The sequence below is a fragment of the Lampris incognitus genome, chromosome 3 (assembly GCF_029633865.1).
Source record: "Lampris incognitus isolate fLamInc1 chromosome 3, fLamInc1.hap2, whole genome shotgun sequence".
Taxonomy (NCBI): domain Eukaryota; kingdom Metazoa; phylum Chordata; class Actinopteri; order Lampriformes; family Lampridae; genus Lampris; species Lampris incognitus.
Window position 1 is genome coordinate 66,818,294 of NC_079213.1, and position 18,651 is coordinate 66,836,944.

The window sequence follows — 18,651 nt, forward strand, 5'->3', positions numbered from 1 at the left end:
CGAGAAATTGCTAAGAAATTGAAGATTTCCTACACCGGTGTGTACTACTCCCTTCAGAGGACAGCACAAACAGGCTCTAACAGGTACTATTTAATGAAGATGCCAGTTGGGGACCTGTGAGGCGTCTGTTTCTCAAACTAGAGACTCTAATGTACTTATCTTCTTGCTCAGTTGTGCAACGCGGCCTCCCACTTCTTTTTCTACTCTGGTTAGAGCCTGTTTGTGCTGTCCTCTGAAGGGAGTAGTACACACCGGTGTAGGAAATCTTCAATTTCTTAGCAATTTCTCGCATGGAATAGCCTTCATTTCTAAGAACAAGAATAGACTGTCGAGTTTCAGATGAAAGTTCTCTTTTTCTGGCCATTTTGAGCGTTTAATTGACCCCACAAATGTGATGCTCCAGAAACTCAATCTGCTCAAAGAAGTGCCCATCCAACCAATCCAACTTGTGGGAGCTGCTTCTGGAAGCGTGGGGTGCAATTTCTCCAGATTACCTCAACAAATTAACAGCTAGAATGCCAAAGGTCTGCAATGCTGTAATTGCTGCAAATGGAGGATTCTTTGACGAAAGCAAAGTTTGATGTAAAAAAAATCTTATTTCAAATACAAATCATTATTTCTAACCTTGTCAATGTCTTGACTCTATTTTCTATTCATTTCACAACATATGGTGGTGAATAAGTGTGACTTTTCATGGAAAACACGAAATTGTTTGGGTGATCCCAAACTTTTGAACGGTAGTGTATGTGACGTGAATTTCAAATCCAAATAAAGGATTCCAGATCCAACCGTGTTACAGTCCAATGTAAAAAAAAAAGAAAAGCATGGAAGTGTAAAATATTAGCCTGTAACAATGTGCGATGCTAATTAATATTGATTATTTTCACTTGTGAGGATGGCTCTTTTATGCATTTCTAGATCGGCTGAGGTTTTGATCGGTATTGATCCTGCATTAAGAGATTGCTGCCAACTGTTAGCCTAGCATGAGGCGTACTTGCCCCCCAACAAGCAGCAGATTAGGCAAAAGTGCACTCTTGTAGCTTGGTGACACCTAACCTGACATCCGCACCATGGTGGTGTATAAAAATATTCCTAAAAGTTCATGTTAAAACATGTAATGAACTTCTCACGTGTCATTTCTACCTGTATTACTCGGTATATTGTAAAAATAGAGTGATAAGTAAACAGGATCCAAAAACGCTATGCTTTTCTTTTCTTCTTTTTTTTTTGCCATAGGTGAGAAATAAAATAAATGGATCCCGATGTAGTCTGACAGCCCCTAAATGATGACAACGCTTTCGAGGTCTATTGCATGTCTGTAGAGGAGAAAGAGAAATTGGGAGTAGTGTGAGTGAATCATGTCGAAGGACCCAGAGGAAACAAAGAACACACACACACACACACACCAACTGTCAACCAATATGTACTGTGCAAGCTCAAATACAGACACATACACACTCGCATTGTATCTGTCAACACGCCTACCTACATCCGCCCCCAGCCGAGGACGGAGGAGCACCGCGAGCAGAGAACAAGAGGATGAGAGATGAGGAGGGAGGTGTGGGGCAGTGGGGGGGGGGGGGTGAGTGACGCCCTGTCATCCCAGAGGAGACGGATGTAAAGGGTACTAAGTCTCTATGTCTGGCCCCTCATCCCTGAGGACAGTTAGGGTCTCTCTTGCTGTGAAGGTCTGCAGGTTGCCCAAAGTTAATTCTCCCCGAGGCGAACTATTGTGTTTTGCAAACTTTTTTTTTCACTACCAAACGTTTTTTCTTTCCCAATCGGTCGATTTTATTGTTTCATGTGACGACTGGTTTAATAAAATATGTAGTGTTATCACACTTTTCTTTTCTTCAGTGATTCATTTCAGTCGACCCTGCTTTGCAGGAACCTGAGAAGTCAACGGCACCCCAAAGGTACCAGTAAATTTATGTAGCTTTCGAATCAACTCGTTCTAAACTTAAACCGAAAACCAACCCTCCATCCCTCGGAAAATAAACAAAGAAGGGCTTTGTGTGCCTTTGCTTGTCCCGCTTCCCTACAGGGATGGGTTAGCCTGTCTGGGCCTTTGAGGACTCTTCATTTGGTCCTCGGTGTAGTCGATCCCCACAAAGAACCTATAACCTGAGGCTCTGTGGAGAATGAGGCATGGGGGGGGGGTTCCTAAATTCGTTAGAAGTAGGGATGCACCAATATCGCTTTTCCTCTGCTGATACCGATTCTGATTACAAATCTTGAAGGATCATCCGATACTGACTACCAATGCGATCCACTACCTTCGTCGAGCCATGCAGACTCGGACCATTAGTTTGGGGTCAATGGGCAAAACAGCTGAGATAGAATCAGGGTTTTTTTTTCCACCATTGAAAAATATATGTTTTTATGTACTGAAAATTCATTAAAACAAGCCATTTTGCATTTATGAGATGTTCCTCATAGCTTTGGTACTGGATTTCAGTCTTGGGAAAGGCTCTAATACAAATACTTAGCCTGATGTCGCCCCGATATCTAAAACCAGTATCAGTATCAGTACATCCCTTGAAAAAAGGGACACTTTCATCAATGCATTATTTTTAGTCGTAGTCGTTGTTGTAGCATTGGTAGAGACAGTAGCAGAAGTATTGAGTAGATGTTCTCCTGTTGTCTGTGGCTTTGGCAACATGAGATGACCACTGAATACAAAATTGTGCGGGAAGATTTGGCAAGAATTCTGAGTGGAGGAGGCCTTGCTGCAAAAAGTGGTATGAGGGAAGGGCTGTGAAATAAACATGCCAATGGAAAATTAACGATACGCTTGTCAGTACGAGTCGCAATAAGAAAGTTACCCTGGTTTGCATCACTATGCAACAAATAAGACATTTAACCCCACACAGACTATCCCAAAAAAATCTTAAAGGGATAACAAATCAGGTTATCTCTCTATATATGCTGTATGTAGGTCATGCCATTAGCAGTCACGATACCGAACAGTCCTGTGTGTCCGCAACGCCTTTTTAAAGGAAAATTTATGTGGATAAATTTCCATCAGTGACATCACTGACGAACGAGCCTTGAGCGTGAACAACTACAACCCTTACTTCCTGGTTTGCTTTCAGTGGGCGACGATGAACTAGAATACTTCATATAAGGAACTGTATAGTACAGCTGTTGTGGCCACCGTCACCAAATGCCGTATAAAGGCAGTGATTCATGGATTGCCTGCCAGTGACACAATTTCGGCGGGCATTTCAGGGTCATGCAGAAAACTACCCAGTATTATGGCTGCTAATGGAGTGTTATGCCTACAACATACACACACACACACACACACACATATATGTGTATATATATATATATATATATATATAAATAAAAATTCAGTGAGTCAAGTAAATTCTTAATGAGACAGTACAAGCCTGTTTCATGCCATAAGCAATCATCAGCTGTCAATAAAGCTACTCGAGAAAGAATATACCATTTACTGCCTCATCATGCACATCACGTGCACAGCGTCCAATGGGGAAGGAAGAGGTGTGACATTCAAAAATTCAAACACGTGATCACTAACAGTCCAATGGGGGGGGGGGGTATTTGTCTATTGGCATGATTTATTTGTAATTACAAAATAGGTGCTTATATCTATGTCTGCAACTGCTGGCCGAATCATTCCTGTTATTCAATGTGGACATTTGTTGTTTGTAAATGGTAAAATATTTTTCAGTATTTTATCATAGAGTGCACATTTTAGTACTGGTTGAAAATGCTTTGCTCTTTGAGAGGATTTTCCAAGTGGTTGAATAATAAATGTTTCTGTCCGCCAATGACCAAATATAATGGCTTAAAGATATGACATTCTTTAAGCGGTTGTTTCTAAAGCTACACGCGCATTAAACCTCTTTTTGAAAGTTCCCTCTGTTAGTCCGACGTATGTCTCTATTTTGCTGTTGTCATCTCTCGTCACCGTACCTTGGTATATAGCTCCTTTTGTCTGGCATTTTTTGTCGAGGAGGCATGAGTCATTCACACGGCAGTTGCAGTTGAGGGTGCCGGTTGTGATGAAGGTGTCACTGATTTGTTGATGATTCTTGTGTTGTGGGCCGATATTATTTGTTGAATGTTAGGCATGCAGCTGTAACTAATTTTGATGGTGTTCCTATTGAATGTCTTCCTCAGTTGATGGTCTGGGGTAAAGCACTTATCCAAAAGTTCAGTAACTGCTTACCCATGTGTGTGGCCACGGTGTCACTGTAGGGTGGGTCGTACCAGGTGATGTTTCATCTTTTGCTACGTTTGTTGGTTTTCTGGCAGTCAGTGTGTAATGGTGGGTTGTATTTGAGCTTAAAATTGTAGCTGTCTTTTGCAGTGCATCTTGGTATGGGGGTGCAGCTTCATTGAAGATGGACTCATTAGATGATCATTTTGAGAGTCTTCTATTAATGCTTTCTGGGAAGTTCTTCAAGATGGAGGGTGGGTGGTTGCTTTCTCTATGGATATACTGCAGCGTGTTGTTGGGCTTAATGTACGGCTTGTATGTTTGATGTGTCATTGATGTCGAGGTCTTGTAGTTGAGACAACTATAAGAGTTGTAGTTGAGTTATCTCAACTACAGGACCTGGACATCACTGTCGGACTCTAAAGGGATGAAGGGCTAGCAATTTGTAGCAAAACACCAAGAGAGGTCGAGCAAATTAAGAAAACAGTCTGCAAAATGTTCTCAAACAGTGGGCTAAAAATCACAATTGAAGCAAACAAATTGACTCTCTGGACATCTCAATGGACCTTAGGAACAGTACATACAGGCCGTACATTAAGCCCAGCAACACGCTGCAGTATGTCCATAGAGAAAGCAGTTTTGTAGTTATAAATAAATCATGCCAATAGACAAATACCACTGCCTCCCCTTGGACCATTAGCGATCACGTGTTTTTGAATGTTGCACCTCTCCCTTCCCCGTTGGACATTGTGCACATGATGTGCATGACGAGGCAGTAAATGATATGTCTTTTCCCGAGTAGCTTTATTTGACAGCTGATGATTGCCTATGGCATGAAACAGGCTTGTACCGTCTCATTAAGAATTTACTTGACTCACTGGATTATTCTGCTCCTTATTTGTTGAGCACTTTCCCTGCCATTGAGTGTTTCTTTTAACAAAGTTATATATAGAGAGAGAGAAGGGGGGGAGGGAGAGAGAGAATGAGTGAGTGAATGAGAGAGAGAGAGAGAGAGAGAGAGAGAGAGAGAGAGAGAGAGAGAGAGAGAGTGTGAGTGAGAGAGCGAGAGAGACAGCACAAGAGAGAGAATGAGTGAATGAGTGAGAGAGGGGGAGTGAGTGAGAGAGAATGAGAGAGACAGCACGAGAGAGAGAGAGAGAGAGAGAGAGAGAGAGAGAGAGAGAGAGAGAGAGAGTGAGTGAGTGAGTGAGAGTGAGAGAGTGAGAGAGACAGCACGAGAGAGAGAATGAGTGAATGAGTGAGAGAGAGGGTGAGTGAGTGAGTGAGAGCGAGAGAGACAGCACAAGAGAGAGAGAGCAAGAGAGACAGCACAAGAGAGAGAGAATGAGTGAGTGAGTGAGCGAGCGAGAGAAAGAGAGAGACAGCACAAGAGCGAGAGAGAATGAGTGAGTGAGTGAGTGCGAGTGAGAGAGCGAGAGAGACAGCACAAGAGAGAGAGAATGAGTGAGAGAGAGAGAGAGAGAGAGAGAGAGAGAGAGAGAGAGAGAGAGAGAGAGAGAGAGAGAGAGAGAGAGAGAAAGAGAGAGACAGCACAAGAGCGAGAGAGAATGAGTGAGTGAGAGAGAGAGAGAGAATGTTGGAAACTGATTGATTCTCTACAAGGGCCACATTGAGCTGCAGGATCGCAGCTTCGGCTAAGGGCAGAGAAAGTTTCATTTGAGAAATATAAAAAGACACGATTGTTAAAGATTAAACATGCCTGGTGTATTTATATGGCAAACAGTTCAAAGACATGCTTGAGCCTTTTCACCCAGGAACTGTTATAGACAACGGCATTATGAAGGCTCACTTTCTGTGAAAGAACAGACCTGGCCTTAGTGCCCCACTTCGGTAGGCCTTGGGCTAGAGGATGAGACCTGGGGAGAGTTGAGATGAGGCTGTCACACTTCCCACAGATCAGTCATTATCTCTAATCCAGTCACAGCGCTGGGATCAGCATCAAGCCCATTCATCTAGAACAATCATTAAGGAGCTAAATGAGAGCTGCCTCCACTAATGAGGTAATGAGAATTTCTCTCTGTGTGTGTGTGTGTGTGTGTGTGTGTGTGTGTGTGTGTGTGTGTGTGTGTGTGTGTGTGTGTGTGTGTGTGTGTGTGTGTGTGAGTCCGAGTCCGTCCGTCCATCTGTCTGTCTGTCTGCATGAGGCGAGAGAGAGAGAGGCGAGAGAGAGTGAGAGATGAGAGAGGGGAAAAAGAAGTACAGAAAAGAGACGGAGACAACAGACGCACATTTCTATGCCGTCTTGCCCTCCTCCGTGTGTGTGTGGACCGGCCGCTTGCTCCGGAGGGACCGTATCAATCTGTGTCCCGTAAAACGCCGCCTGTGTTGCACTCGGCGGGCCCCTGTTTACTGCCCTCCTCCGCCACGTGTAAACAAAAACCAGAGTTGTGCTTGTTCGCGATCGCTGTTTAATTTGAGACAGCCCAGCCCGAGTGGCAGATACCCGTTTTCCTCTGTTAATCACCATACCGCCAGGGTAAACATTATTGCCCTCTCCGGATTTCTCATTTATACTCCGGGGCTGAACCCAAAGCACCGCCGAGGCTGTGTGAACTCGAGATGTTGTGATTTGTTGTGGAACATAAATCAATTATTTACGCCTATGAGGCTTCAAAATATTTACCTTGCCCCATGGTATCCAGGGTAGAGGCCTCGCCGAACACAAATAGGAGTTTATATCAAAGGCTCTGGGGTGTAAACAGCGCTGGGGGAGCGCAGTGCAGAACTCTGGTGAGTTTGGTCGTGCGTCGTATGGAAGTGGACCGGGGAACACACATCAAACGGTGCACCGTGTCTTAATTCCTTGCAGATCTGCATACAGTGCGGGGGCACCGTCGTCCAAGAGAGGCTGGAGAAGGCAGAGGAGGAGAGGGCATGTGGAAGGAGAGGCAGAATTGAATGCACACGTGGCTCGCGTATACAAAGGGTGCTCGAACGCTGATGGACGTACACGTTCAGAGACACAGCGGCGAGGTCATTTTCCGTTCTCTCGCTCTCTCTTCCCTTAGGGTTTGCTGGCAAGCACACACACGCACACACATACTCGCAAATCTATACTTGTGGGGCCCCCTCATTGACTACATTCATTTTCTAGCCCTTAACCCTAACCTTAACCACACAAACTACATGCCTAACCCTAACCCTTACCTTAACCTTAACCTAACCCTAATCCTGACCTTAACCCTAAAACCAAGTCCTAACCCTAAAATACACCCTTTTACTTGAGGAGCCTCATAAAATGGCCCCACAAGGTACGTGGTTTCTGGTTTTTCTATCCTAACGGGGACGTTTGGTCCCCGTTAGGATAGAAAAACATGGTACACACACACACACACACACACTCTTGTTAGGACCTTATATACCACTTTCCTTCCCTTGCCCCTAACCATTAGAACCACACATGCCTCACCTTAACTTTTTTAAAGTCGCCCCTTGATGAAATGAAGACTGGCCAAAATGTCCCAACTTCATCCTAACCATGCAAAAATATCCTCATTCTTATGACTAAAGAGTCAAACTGGTCCTCGAAAATACATCTGAACAAGAACACACACACACACACACACACACACACACACACACACACACACACACACACACACACACACACACACACACACACACACACAGGGCACAAACTGTTGTTTGAGGCCTCAGGACTTGTTAGTATGTGAGACACAAGCTCCGGCGGTTAGAGTCATGGGCTGCCGCCCGGCTATTGGCATTCTGCTGTAATGCTGAAGTGAACATGGTCCGACAAACGGAGAGTAAACAGACAACAGTCCCGGTCTATGGGGAGTAAATGATAATGAGCTCCACTCTGTCCCACTAATCCAGGGATCAAGCCCACACAACCCCATCTCCTGCCCGCCCCCCGCCCCCCTCCTCTCTATCGCGCTCTCTTTCTTTGTGTCACTGTCTCACTCACTTTCTCTTAATGTCGTTTATACGCCAATTATGTCATTGACACTTTTCAATGAACACACACACACACATCAGTGTTGTCTGATTTTCAGGACTCGTGATTCGACTTGGACTTGAGCACCAATGACTCGGACTTGGACTCGGACTCAAGGCTCGACTCGGACTCAAGGTGTAGTGACTCGACTACAACACTGGTGTGTGTGCACATGCTTGCGAGTGCATTTGTTTGGCTGTTGTGTCACAAAGTAAATAAACTCCCTTTAAAGTGGTGACAGCTGTGTCATTTTGTTTCATGTCGACCTTTTGTATTTGTAGGTCAGCTTTTTTACAGTGCCAGAGTGGAGCACTGGAGCCCGTCTTGGAACTCGACTCGGACTCAACCTTGATGACTCAGGCTCAGGCTCGGGTAATGGGGACTCGACTCGGAGTCTTCTTTGGGGACTCGGACTCGAACACTGGGGACTCCAGACGTGACTCGGACTTGAGGTTTAGTGACTCGACTACAACACACACACACACACACACACACACACACACACACACACACACACACACACACACACACACACACACACACACACGTAGGCACATACGTATAAATTCAAAGTAGAAGAATGTTTCCAGTTTTTCCTGTTTTCCTTTGAGGAGAATCTTCTGTGTGAGAGGATTTCTTGGTGTTTACATTGTATCTGCTTCTTACTGAAAACAACTAAACAGTTGCTTAATGTGGATGAACCGACTTTCATGGACAACTTACAGTTTAACTGGCACTAAAGCAATAGATATAATGATCTCTGTGTGCAACCTGTAGAGGTGTGTGTGTTTGTGGGTGGTATGCAGTGTCTGTCTACTCTGTCCGCGTAATGAATTTGTTTGTTGTTTGTGTGCATGAGTGTGTACATACACATAACCTCCCATTCCCCTACCTTCCACCCCGCTTGTCAACACAGCTCACACTTGAGATTAAGTCGGGGGAACGTGAGCTAGTGCCTCGTCTCACCCCTAAGTGTTTACAAATTGTTTTTTTCAACCACCCGAGGGATTGCGGCACGAAGGCTGTTGATCTCTGCGTGACACGCTGCCCTTATGGTGTTGCACATGGCCCGCCATTAATAAACAAATGAAAGGCTCACCCCGGGGGTCAGGGGAGCTCAGCTGGCCCATTTGCGGTGGCGATGTCTTTTTGACTCACGGGGATCCAACATGGCCGCCACTGCATCTGCCTGTCAGACGACTGCTAACCTTGTCTTTGGGGATAGGGCAGGAGAGGGGTGGGGGGGCACACACACACACGTACACACAAAGGGACATGCAATGCTCTCCCTCCCCGTGCAGCCCTAGCCCTTCACTGATTAGTGTGAGTGACAAAGAGGAGTGGAGAGTCCACTCAGGCCTTCATAATAAATCTATCGGAGAGTAATAGAATTCCATCAATCCTAGCACCCCAATCCCCACCCCTCAGAGGGTCACCGTGTGTGTGTGTGTGTGTGTGTGTGTGTGTGTGTGTGTGTGTGTGTGTGTTGGGGGGGGCTCTCCTCTGGGATTGTACAACTGTTATTATTCAATTATGCTCCCTTTTCTTCCCAGTTAAAAGACCATGATATCATTATCACTTAATGAATATATATAATTGGATCTTTGCTGCCACTTCCCCCTGGTCTGATGAATACCGCTCACTATTCATCCAGCCCCTACTCATCCTCCTCTTCCCTGTATCCATTACAGCGGGCTGTGGATCTGGATGTAATGATGTTGGCGATGATGATGATGATGGTGATGGTGATGACAGAAGGAATTTAGGATTAGCTCAGTGTTCACTCAATACTTAGTTAAACACAGAGGATAATAAAAATGAAAGCCCAGAGTTTCCTGATCAATTGCAAAGGCAGTATTTTGACTAGCTGCAGGGTTGGAAAGTCTTTATGTGGACAGTGGAAGAGAGAGAGGACCAAGATGATGTAACGGATTTTTTAAAAAAAAATGGCATGGTGACTGGACAGGGCGTTCTTATTCTCTAAACATTGTCAAACAGATAACGTGCAGACTTATGAATTATCTGGGTTTACAATAAACCCCAAAAATGCATTAATCCCTGCATTTCATTCTCCATTTCAAAAATCCTGTTTTAAGCATTCCTGCGGCACCAGTGCTGCACTGTTGCTCCAAACCTAAGCGGAAATTGTTTGTAAAAAAAACACAAAACCTGCAGCCACAAAGATGGACGGTGGGTGGATTTCCACAATGGAGGCCACCATATTATGTTCCGGCGCAACCCATTTAAAACCGCTAATATCTGCTGCTTAGCATTTGTCTGAGCAAACTCCCAGAGGACATTAGGGGGGAGAGGGGAAACCTTGATAGCCACAGTCACGGTCATCAATACCCTCTCAATCTGCCAGGAAACAATGAGAGAGGGGGATAAAGACGGTGATGAGCAACACTAAAAACATTGATTTAGCGCTTGTCCACTTCATTTGAAGTGAGGCGAGGGGAGGGGGGGATCTGTGGAGAGGGGAGTGTTTAGCCTCCTCCCATTCAGATGTTGCCCTCTTGTTGAAAACCAAAAGCAACTGTCCCTCCTCTCCACATTGTTAGGGGTAAATGTGGCATGGCGGCGGAGTGTGTGTGTGTGTGTGTGTGTGTGTGTACGCATGTGTTCACACCTGTGCATGTGTGCGTGGATAGGGAGCGAAGATCATCATTAATCCTGTTTAGTGCAAGCAGAGTGGCAGCGCCCCAATCCAGCTGCTCCCCCACCCCCACCACCACCACCACACACACACCCTCATAGAGACACATCAGACACCCCTTTAACTCCCCGTCATGCCCCAGCCGACCCCGCTACCCCTTCCCCAACCCCGTCTCTCTAACCCCAGCTCCTTCAGCCTCTCCAGTGGCAACATCTCCACTCCCAGCAGCACCCCCCCCAAAAAAATCCAGAAGTTGCCCCCCCCTTTTCTCGCTCACTCACCCTTCCCTGCCATACATCACTCCAAATTAAATTTACATTAGGCCCTCCTCTATCAAAGAACCAGAAAGAGAGAGAAAGAGGGAAAGAGAGAGAGGGGCTGACATCATTACCCGGCAGCAAGGCACATGACCGTCATCTATTAAACCTTTTATACACATGTCTCTGAATTTTACCAAAGTTCATGCATACCTAAGTGCAAGTTTGTGTTAAAAATTAAAGGCTCTTTTAGAAGGACAAAGGAGTTTCTGAACTGTTGACTTTGAGAGGGGCTTTATTACCCCCAACCGTGGACGTCTGGCGTCACCATACAGCGGACTTGTCCTTCACACTCGCTCCTCTGTTCCTCAGGGTTTTTTTTTTTCCATTTTCTCACCAACCACTGTCTTCCCCTGCCTCTGTTCCTGTGTGCATGAGGGAGGAGAAACAGTCCAGATATTACTATTACTATTACTATTACTATTACTACGCCTAAGGAGAGAGTCTTTGTGGCACCAAAAGTGCAAGGCTGAGGACAGGCGTTGTGCTGGTGTCGACTTGGATTTGGCCAGCTGGTTCTTCGTAACGTTCCTCATCAAGGGGGTGGGCAGCATGATCCAGAAAGGGCCGGTGTGGGTGCAGGTCTTTCTTGCAACCAAGGAGTTACACACCTGAGACTACAGATCAAGGTCCTTAGCAAAGACTATTGGCTGACTGGGGTCCTCCCTATAGTCCCCGGGTCCTATAGTCCCCGGGTCCTATGTTCCCCGCTTTGTATGAGACCGGGGAATATCGGACCTTTTTGTATACAGAGGGCCCTATATTCCCCACTTTTCCCCAAAAGGGTCCTATGTTCCCCGTTTTGTATGTGCAGGGGAACATAGGACCTTTCTTTATAAAAAGGGTCCTATATTCCCCTTGGGCACCCGGGAAACATAGGACCCTTTTTATAAAGAAAGGTCCTATGTTCCCCGGTCAGCAGGTTTGACACTGTTTGGCGCAAAAAGTGCATTTTCAATAATGCATTATTTAGGGCAGGTTATTAAGAAGACAATGAATCATACGATTTCTATTTTTATATCACAAAAACGAATTCACAAAGTCCAGGTTGGCTAAAGTATGTGGAAACTTTCGACACTAAACCAATTTCAACTTATTAGGCTATAGCCTATATTTGGGCGCATAACCCACCCGGTAGTTCTCTGATATTTATGCGTGAAATGTGTCACTTATCGAGGAAAATGCGCCCCGCCGAGTAGGTGAGCTGGCTCGTCTGTGTCTGAATGTAATATAGTAAGCCTATGCTCCTTGGGCAATTGTACCCGGGCGTAGCTCAGTCGGTAGAGCTCTCACCTATGGATCGCAAGGTTGTGAGTTTGATCCCGGGTGCCGCCAACTCAGCGTATGAGTAGCACATTGTGCGAGAAGTGCTGGGAGCTGAGGATAGGTGTTGTGTTCCGTCCTCAGCAGTCCATCTCCCAGAGGTCTAGCGCATTGTACCAGGGATAGACTCCTGCGAAAGCTGGCTGATATCGACAATAGGCCAATTCCGACCCACTTCTTCTATGTTCGCTAGAAAGCCGTCGTTCTCATCATAACCACACCAGCTTATTGGGAAAAGCATCTGACAGATATTAGATAGAAACCATCTGCTCAGTAAGGCCCTTTAAGCATCATAATTGTAATGATAATAATAATAACATAATAATAATGACAATAATAATAATAATAGCCTAATAATAATAATAATGATGATGATGATGATGATAATAATAACAATAACAATATAGCCTTATATTAGAAATGCTAAAAATTGGATAATTGAAATATTTATAATTATAAAGTAGGCTAATATAGCATGGTAATAACAATAAAATAATAACAATATCTGCCTGGTCTCTTAAGATTCTAAGATGCTGTATGCTACAGAAATAACGGGACATAGGCCTAGGCTAATGAATACGCCTTTTTGACAAAATATGAATGAAAGGCTAATCAACAACGCTAAAGCTGAATCACAAAACACATATTGCTCGAAAAATAATTTATAAATAGCCAAATGCACACATGATTTCGAGTTTGGAAATATTTAAAACTTGTCGTGGATGTGTGGTCATCTGCACGCAAGTTTCCTGGCGTTCTAAACCCCATGATCAAAGTTCACCAATGTCTAAACCGCCCGCCAACTTGCAACAATTTGCAACAATCGGTTGTTATCGGTGATAACTCGTGGACTCACTGTCATGTGCTTACTAGCCTACAAGAAGACAAACAATGGCGATAGTTAAGGATGGTGATCGAGGGGGCAAAGTGTTGGTACATGAGAACTTCAGATATCAGAAGCACCGCACCTATCAAGACACCATTAGATGGAGGTGCTGGAGGTGGAACTGTAGAGTGCCACTGATCACAAAGAGATTTGAAGTGGAGGACGTGGATGCTAACATTATTGTGCACGATGTTGGGGAACACGTGCATCCCCCTGACGGAGAAATGGTGCACCGTGCAGAATTCCGACGGGGTGATTGCAGAAGTTGCGAGGGAGCCAACAGTCCCAATCAAAAGGATCTATAATGCGCAAAGGGTCCTGCAGCATCGGCAACGTCAAATCCAAGGTGGCGGCGACAGACCACCACCACAAGGATTCCAGTCTGTAAGGACTGTTATGGCCAGAGCACGCGCAGCAGTCACGCCCCGATTCCAGCTACACTTGAGGATGTCGTCATCGAAGGTGCATGGGCTGAAACATGGGACAGGGAACAGTTCCTCCTGCACCAAGACAACGAGTGGGCTATCGCTGTGTTTGCCACAGAGGGAAACATCAGGAAGCTGCGAGGCTGTGGAACCATATATATGGATGCAACGTTCAGAACGTGCCCCCGCCCCTTCAGCCAAGTTTTTACAGTACTTGGAAACATGCATGGCTTTGTTATCCCTCTTGTGCATGCGCTGATGGGCCAGCGCACAATTGGGCACTACCGGCAGGCGCTCGATTGCATCAAACGGGAAACCAGGAGGATTACGCAGCACCACTGGGCACCTCAAAAGGTCATATGCGACTTTGAACAGGCGCTTATCAATGCGCTGGAAACAGAACTTCCAAGGGCACAAGTGAGTGGATACTACTTCCATTTCAGTCAAGCCCTGTGGAAGAGGGTGCAAAGACTTGGACTGACTACTGCATTCCGGGATGACCTTCAGTTGGCAGCAGTCATCCGCAAGGTGATGGCACTCGGCCACCTACCACTGGACACAGTTCAAGGCAACTTCGCCCTGCTCGTTCACCACCCAGACACGAGGCGCGTCCAGCGGGACCATCCAGAGCTGCATGACTTCCTGCAGTATGTCGGGAACACATACGTCCACGATGGAGCCCTCTTCCCACATCCAATGTGGAACGTCTATGCACGCAACATGGAGCAAAGGACCAACAACCACGTTGAGTGTAAGTGACTAAGACTTATTTTCTGATTTATTGAATAATCAGCGAACAGACTTTTTTTTTGATGTGTGGCCCATAACACGCTTAACATTTTCATGCGACACCACAGAAGCGTGCAGGCTATGATAACGTAGGCCAATTGTATGATTATGGTTGTGTAAATTAGGCTATACTGTTTTTAGTCGAGTATTTGTATCATTATTTAAAAAAATAATATAGCATCGGTGTAGGACTCACAGTCAACCATTGCTTTGGATACTCTTAAAGCTTGATGAATCTACATTGTTTCCATCAATTAGCTGTGGAATTCACCATAGGCTATGTGTTTAACTTTCATTTTAAAAATCAGTTTAACACAATCCGGCATAATTTTTGGAGGTCTACATCACACAAAGGCCTACACTCCTAAAGCTGTATTATGCATTCATGTTTATCAAGCCACTGTCAACATGTTCAGCATATTCACATTTCTTTAACAGTTTACATGATTAACCTCTTGTTTTTGTTTTTGTAGCTTATCATCGCACTCTAAATGATGCGGTCCAAGTGCGCCACCCATCCCTTTGGATGTTTCTGCGCCACTTTAAGGACCAGCAAACCCTGGCAGAGGAAAGGCTGGAGATGGCGGAGCGAGGAGATGCTCCCCCAAGGCGGAAGCCCAAGTGGAGGAGGTTGGAGGCCCGTCTCCTGCGGCTCAAGGGTCAACTGGATGCTGGTCACAGAGATTTGGAATCATATTGGAGGGCTGTAAGCCATCACATTTTCAGATAGGCTGAGTAGAGGTTTTAGCCCCTCTTTGTTGAGTAGCCTAATGGACTAGGACTACTCATTTTGCTTTTTTGAAGAAGAAAAAAGCCTTAACGTTAGGCTAGTTAGGCCTTGGAGATTTTTGTTTTAGACCATGCCTTTTCTGGGGGGCTTCTGCCATAGACCAACCCTTTTTCAGCCAAGCTTTTACTAGAAGCATTTTGTTATTAATAGCCTATTATCAGTGTTACTATTGATAGTATTATGCCTGTAATTGTTATTTGTTATTAGGCCTCTTTTATAATTAGGCTATTATTATTATTATTATTATTATTAAAGAAGTACATCAAAGGATGTAAGGTAGCACTCATCAAATGAAAAAAAAAAAGACACAATTCTCTATTTTACCATTTCATTGTTTGGCATCAGTCAATAACTTGGCCGGGTGGTCTTCTTCAGAAACCTTAATGACTGATGCCAAACAATAGAGGACTGCCTCTGTTATTTTTTACCATTTGGTGAGTGTTACCTTACATCCTTTGATGTTCGTCTTTGATTCATGTTTTTGGTTTAGCACCTCCACAAGCCTTTAGTTTTTTGAGAAGCACATATTATTATTATTATTAGGGAATTAGCCTATTGTGTAAGGTAGGCAGCCCCCATTGATGGATACTTTGTGCTGGTCCTAAATTCCCAAGTCCTGGTCTAAGTTCTCTGCCTAAAAAGTTCATCATTAAAGTCTTTTTGAAAGAAAGTCTGCCAAGTGATTTAATATGGAAAACGAACTGCAAAGTAACAAGAAAGTGGCTGAAGTGTCCAGTGCTGTGCAAATTGAACTTTGAGCGAAGGTGGAAATGGCTAGGTTATACTGGTAGGCAGGCCTACTGCAAGACAAACTTGCGTTGATTGCCGACTGTCCATGCTGAGCCGGAGAGCCAACTAACTAGGCCTACTGCAGTAAATATCGGTAAGAAATAACAATAAAGCAAATTACAGCCTCCTCTATAGGCCGAATTTGGATACGCACTCAAGGTGGCCTGCGATATACAACAGCCAACAATGGTAATACGGCCTAATTTAATCAGCGGAGGATTAGATTGTCGTAGCCTACATCTCAGCCATGACCCCAGTTTTTATTATTTTGGACCCGTTAAGGAAATAATTTGCAAAAAGGGTTCTAAGTTCCTCGATTGGCAATAGCGGGGAATATAGGACCCTTTATTTGGAAAAAGGTCCTATGTTCCCCTGGAAACAGCGGGGAATATAGGACCCTTTTTCCAAAAGAGGGTTCTATGTTCCCCGGTGTCTATTGCAACGGGGATTATAGGACCTTTTTAGGGGAAAACGGGGAATATGGGACCCTTTTTTTTCGAAAGGGGAACATAGGACCCGGGGAATATAGGACCCGGGGACTATAGGCACGGCCCCGGCTGACTAATAGAATCAGGTGTGTAACTGCACCCACACCAGCCCTTTCTGGGTCATGTTGCCCATCCCTGGAGGTGGTCTCTGGTGGCACTTGGCTGTGAATACGAATTGGCAGCAACTGTTACTGTTGGGCCCTGTGATGGCCTGGCGGCCTGTCCAGGGTGTCTCCCCGCCAGCCGCCCAATGACTGCTGGGATAGGCTCCAGCATCCCCGCGACCCTGGGAGCAGGATAAGCGATTTGGATAATGGATGGATAGATGGATGGATGTTACTATTGCCCCCATGCCATCAAATCGGTATCTATCATTGAGCCCTATGTTTGCATTTGCCATTTTTTAAGTTGCACAGTTCACCTGTTTCGACCGTCTTTTAGCAATATTAATCTGCTTTTTTGCCTTGATTTTCCTATTATACACGTCTTCGAGGTGCACCAACGCTGAACACACTCGACTTGATGTGTCTTGGCTGCGATGGGATTACCGTGTAGAGCTCTCTGAGGCCAGTTGTTAACACTCAGTTTTCATCTGATAATCGCTGACTCTCTTGTGAGTCGCATCTGCCAAATTAGTAAATGTAAATGCAAATGGTTCTGGTTTGTGTCACCCCCCCCCAAAAAAAACCAAACGTTTGCATCCTTCTCCACTGTCTCTTTGCAAGTAAAAGAGAAATTACTTAAGGAAAAATTCCAGATGGCTGCATAAATGACATAATAAAATGTATATGAAAACGCGAGTCGATGCAAACTGATTTTCCTACTGGCATTTCGAAGAAAGAGATAGCGCCTTGATGTTCACTTCCTCCTCGATGAGGTTGTGGTTGCGTTACATCTGACCATCCGTTGGCTATGATGTTTTACATGCAACAAGTTGCTGCAGAGTTTTCATTAACGCTATGCTTGGTGCTGCATTGCCTCCTATCAGTTTGTGTTGCATCTCTGCAGAATGGGGTTTCGCTGTATTGCATTGTGTTGCATAGCACAGCGCTGACCTTGATTGTTTGTTTTGTTGGGTTTTTTTTTTCCTCCACGTGCTCTTGTGAATTATTGTGTCGTGTTGTGTCATTGTGAGTTGTTTCGTGTTCTTCTGTGTTAACTCCTCCTTGTTGCTATGAGTGATATATAAGCAGAGAACCATCACCACCACCACCACCCCCCCCACCTCCCCATCACTGTTGGGGATATATTTGCACTGGAGCGTCTGCAAGCAGCTGGTGTGAACCAGCACAGTAAAGTCACCTGAGTGCTGAGCGCTTACTCTTTAATTGCTTCATTATCGTCTGCGCTAATCCCTCTCCAATTTCGACACTTTCATTTTCAACACTAATTTGTCCCGGTCCCTCTCCGGCGTTCTCCGTGCAGTCCGCGCGGCGCCATGGCGCCTATTTGCTTTTCAGGACAATGATAACAATTGATGCAGCAGTCAGCAGCACTTGTTTCGTATGAACCTGTTGTACCCGGTTAAACAAGGCGGGGGGGGGGGCTTCTGATAAACAGGCTACAGAGCCGAGGCCCGGAGCACCGCCGCACCATTTGTCTCTCTAATTATGCTTTAATTACAACTGTGTATGCTAATACACTAAACATTTGCATAGACGATCCACACAACTTTTTCGCCCCTCCTTGGGAGTGTGTTGGAAGATGGAGAAAGAGACAATTCCCCTGGTTACTGAGCAAGGCCTGCGCCGGCTTTAACTGCATAGAGTCGCAATTAAAGATGTTGCTGCACTGCTTTCTGACAAACTGTTTATTCTATGTTGTTAGGTAACATCAAACTAAGCAGCAATGATTCCACCACCAAGACACAAATTTGTAATTTACCAAAAAAAAAAGAAGTAAAAAACTAAGAGATGTAAGAAAGAAAAGTACTTTTGGAGGGGGGCGGGTTCCCCCCTTTTTCTCCCCAATTGTACCCGTCCAATTACCCCACTCTTCTGAGCCATCCCGGTCGCTG